Below are 4,577 nucleotides of genomic sequence, written 5' to 3'. Positions count from 1 at the left end.
CGATGCCTCCTTAGCAACTAGGCCTTCTGGGCACAAGGTAGACAAGGTCCCTGTGTGTTTAGACCGTCCTCACCTAGTGACAGGGTTTAGCCCTTTGGGGAGGGGCTTAGGATGAGTGGGGAGCTATATCATTAGAGGCTGGAATGAAATGGACATGCAAAATAGGTACTTCATGGATTGAATTTTCTGCTTTCTGTTTCCTTTCCAGCTATCCTTGCTTCTTACTATTCTGACATAAACCTTTGACTTCAATGAAGAAAACCTGCTCTTTGGCTCTTAACATGATTTGTATACTCACCTTTTTTACCTTGTGCTGTTCTGATAGAGCATTGCTCTAGGCAGCTGCAATATGCTTACACTTGTTTAGACATTTCTAGATATGTTCTCATTTATTTTGAGCCAGGACCATTTGCTTCTTTCCAATCTTTCCACAACACTGATTGCAGGGTTTTGAATAGACTGGACACTTGATACATATAGTTGACTGATAGACCTTCACACTTTCTTAATAGCTTCCAGGATGGGTCAGTCATGAGCGATCATCTTCAAGCAACTCTGACTCAGTAGGAGCAGAGACCCCAGTTCCATCAGCATCTTAGACAAATCAGGCTAAAAACACATCCGGAACTCTTTAAGCCATCCCAGCCTCCAGTCAGTATGAGAACAGGGAGCTCAAAAGATACTCAAGATTGATTTCATGCTTAAAGGATGAGGGTAGAGAGAAAAGAGATTTCCCTGTGTAGCTTAAGTGGAAGAAGAATAGAAGGAAGAGAAGATGGGATAGAGAAAGTGTTTGAGGGAGAGGTAGAAGGGGAGAAGAGAAGGAAGGAGAAAGGGAGGAAAGTAGTGAGGAAGAGGAGGGATGTGGAAGGAAGAAGCAATGTAACAGAGAGAAGACAGGAGTTGTGGAGCCCTTCAGACTTCCTAGTCACATTGAGGTGGGGATTTGGAGTAGGAGCTGAATTTGAATTGGGATGCAAGAATTTATCCTCCAGCAATCATCTGCCTGTGGCCTTGGAGACATGGACAAGCCCTGTGATCCATGGACACTAAACGCATGACTGGTAGGTGGGCAAATGTGCTCAGAAGCCACTGAAGCCAGCAGCTTCAGATAAGTTCATGTGCTTCCATGGCAAGAGGATTTGTCAGGTCAAGTTGAGGTTCTGGCACCAACCAGGAAAGGGATAATAATAAATTCTGTAGATGTCGTCAGCCTTGATTGAAAAAATAAAGAGGAGCAAGCTATATTTGCTGCTTTCATTAAGAGGCAAAAGCAGTGGGGGTCAGAGCTTAGCAAGAATCAAGAAGCATGCAGAGAAAGAATTTTAACCCTTCAAATGTTTTCCTTCCATAATATCTCTGCATTCACTCACCCACACATTGCTGCCTTCTTGGACTGACCTCCAAGACCACTACCTTTGTGTCTCCCTCAGCTGAAGGAGGGAGAGAGGCCAGATAATGTATTAAATGCAGGTAAGATGGCAATTAAATGATTCATTATTTTCCAATCCCAGTTCTGTATGGCTTCTGCCTCTCCTGGAATTGGGTAGGAAGAGGAGTTCTGGGGATAAAAGTCAAACTGTGTGAGGATATAATGCATCTATCAGAGTGCCTGGCCCTGGAAACCCTCACCCACTCTTCAGCCACCTCACTGGGGCCGCGTTCTCACTGAAATGAGGCCAGAGGAGGAATGAGGGAAGATTCACAGGAAACCCATGTTCGGAAGACCCACTGTGCCATCTCTTCCTCCTGCTTCAGCACTCCCAGTAGAGAACCAGTTCTGCACGGAGCTCCCCAGGAGCAATACCAGGGAGGGGGCTGCTGGCTCTGCTCTCCTCCTCCTGACCTCTCCCTATCCATGGAGATCTCTCTCTGCCTGCTGGCTCCATCTTGTCCCTCATCATGGACAACTATGGGCAGAGGAGAACAAACATACAAAACAGGCCATGGGCAGAGAGCAGGGTAGAACAAAACATGTCATTAGCAATGGTGATTCCTTCCTGAGGCTCTGTGGGAAAATTTGGGTTGAAGTTGGGCCACTGTGGGGAAAGAAATTAGTGGCCCAGAAGATATTCAACCAGCCAAGATTACCATGCTTTCACATTCAAGGAAAGAGAGCTACAGGGAGGAGGGGAGGCAGGCACATCTGTGGTCTCTGTGTTTCTGGGTGTGCAGGCTTGGGGAGCAGGAGAAAAAGCTGGAGGATCTGGAGAAAGTAAGGTGTTACTGTTAAGTGCCTGGGGCAAATTTCTAAGTGAAGGATTCCAATAACTTCCACTCTGCCCCACCATGCTAATTATTTCTTATTTTTGTTCTGCTCCTTTGGGAAGCAAAAGCAGGACAGGTGAGAAGGAAAGATGAGGATGTCACAATGCCTCTCCAGAATTGACATGTGCGGCTGGACAGGAGCCCAGATGATTCCTAAACCCCAGGATTCCTAGCAGGGCCAACTGAATGAAAGGGTTTGGGTTCCATAGGCCACTCTGAAGGCCATGGCAATGTCTTTGTCCAAGAAAAATAATCTTTCCTCAACTCTTCTTGGCCACACAGTACCCTGAAGAGATGCAAAGAAAGTGGAGATGCGGTGGGAGAGAAAGGAGACACCAAAAGTCATGAGGAGAGAAATCATAATGACCAGGTAGCTGTGTCTGCCCTCAGGGAACGGGACTGGAAAAATTCATCGCCTCATGGGGGGGGAAAAGACCGCTTAGTATCTTGGAACAATGTTGCCTTTTGCTGAGCCTTGGGCATTGAGGGAAAACTGACTTTCTGCTTTTGATGCCAGGTAAGGAAAAAATAAAAATAAAAATGTGAAACTGAGGGAAGTACAAAGGAGTTTTGAGGGAGTTGGGGTAGAAAACTATGTCTTCTTGGGACTTGAATCAAATGTTTTAAGTCTGCCAAGCCAGATCATGTTAGACCTTCACCTCCTAGATACCGTGGTTTTGATCAACATACTCTTTGAGCTACCTTGGCCTAATCCAACTTCTCTAACTCTACCACAGATGGGAAGAGAAAATGAATTTTGAAGGATTACAGCAAATATTCACAAGCATCTCCCAGACTTAATGCAACTGGATGAAGATGAGATTCTCAGCTCTACTTTCCCCCTCCGCATTCCCTTTAGCATCACCATCGTCAAGGTCGGGTGCTGACCAGGTATATTTTCCCTTGAACTGTTCTTTATTTAGTTCTCCGTCACTTGTCTAATCAGAGAAAAGAAGCTGACACGGCCACAGCCTTTCCAGTACAGAGGAGAAAACATCTCAGACACTTTCATATCTTCTTCCCATATTCCTATTTCACGGACCTCGTGAGTGAAGAAAGAGCTTGAAGTCCTAGGAGCTGAGAGGTTAACATTTCTCTCAGGACCTAAGACAGTATTTCAGTGATCACCAGATAACCAGGGAAAATAAGGTTTGCAGTTGCTGGCCTTAGCAGGGAGATTTAAACGGGCATGACATCTCAGTGAGAACTCCATTTGCCAACTGTCCCTCATGCCATTGTTCCCTTTCAACAATGTCCAAACACCCCATATGAAAAACCCTCCTTGAGTTGGAGGAAAAAGCTGTAACCAGACTGAGCCCTCAAACCATGCCCGAGTCCTCCACTGGTTTGATGGGATATTCCCTTACACCTCTTCGGCTCTGCGGGAATTCAGAAGAAGGGTGCCCACTCAGGTCAGAGAAGAGAAAGCTTCCCCAAATGAGCCACTCCTATCTGTGACTCCCACTTCACCAGCTGAAGAGCCACATTTTCTCTTCCTTTGCCTGCAGCTCCCTGGTTTCCCACATCACTCCTGCTTTTCAGGTTTGTCCCTGGCCTCCTGAATTCACCTCTACCCCGGTCCTACTCTTCCTGGGCCCCAGCCTTTTCAAAGCTCTTCACATGCCTCTTTCCAAGCCTTCAGCTTTTCTCGCATCTCAGTCTCGTTTCAAATACTTTTACTACCCAAACTTCCTTCCAAATTTTTTCTCACTTAAAAAGATTCCTTCAATGGTTCTCTTTTCTACAGTTTAATCTTCACTCGAACTTCATCCCAGCCTAACCCCCTTTAAATGCTCTCAGTTCCCATTATCACCAATCGCCTAACACCCACTTCCTTCCTCCTTTGCCCCTACTAATTGTCTGGTTACTCCTTTTTGCTCCAACATTCCCCAAAACCTTCTCAAGCACGGATATCGTTCCTTCATTTACCCAAAATCTCATTTACACACTCCTGGCCCCTTCAGGCCACACCACTCCGGTCCTTTAGACTCCTACGCACCCAACGTCCCCGTCTCTCCCTCACACCCACTTGCTTCCCTTGCTCCCACCACAACAGTGCCCATCTCCTCTCCCCGCTCACTCAGGTCTCCTGCTCAGGACGCCCTTGCCGAGGGCGGAGGGGGATTTGTGCTGAAGGAGGGCTCCGGCAGCAGCGCAGCAACTCGGGGGACGCTCCTTCTCCTTGTCAGTCACGGCCCCCTGTGTCCCCAGATGCTTGTGGGGCGACTGGGGTGTGTGAGCCCTGCTGCCAGGGCCCCGCTGGGGCTGCTCCAGGAGCTGTCCGTGGTGCTGAAGCGGCGGCAGCTCGG

The 4,577-nt window shown here is 47.5% G+C and overlaps 1 pseudogene across 1 annotated transcript in view; it reads left to right on the top strand.

The window, feature by feature from the left end:
• The first annotated feature begins 3,068 nt into the window (after positions 1-3,068).
• Positions 3,069-4,577, top strand: part of LOC105535624 — a 49,032-nt pseudogene continuing 47,523 nt past the window's right edge. The window contains exons 1-2 of the transcript XR_001005468.1: positions 3,069-3,148; positions 4,353-4,554. The product of XR_001005468.1 is annotated as an uncharacterized LOC105535624 (transcript). The remainder of the gene's footprint in view (positions 3,149-4,352; positions 4,555-4,577) is intronic.

The sequence above is a fragment of the Mandrillus leucophaeus genome, unplaced genomic scaffold (genome assembly GCF_000951045.1).
Source record: "Mandrillus leucophaeus isolate KB7577 unplaced genomic scaffold, Mleu.le_1.0 Scaffold1487, whole genome shotgun sequence".
Taxonomy (NCBI): Eukaryota; Metazoa; Chordata; class Mammalia; order Primates; family Cercopithecidae; genus Mandrillus; species Mandrillus leucophaeus.
The sequence above is the reverse complement of the archived record's forward strand: the minus strand, read 5'-3'. Positions and strand labels throughout refer to the sequence as shown.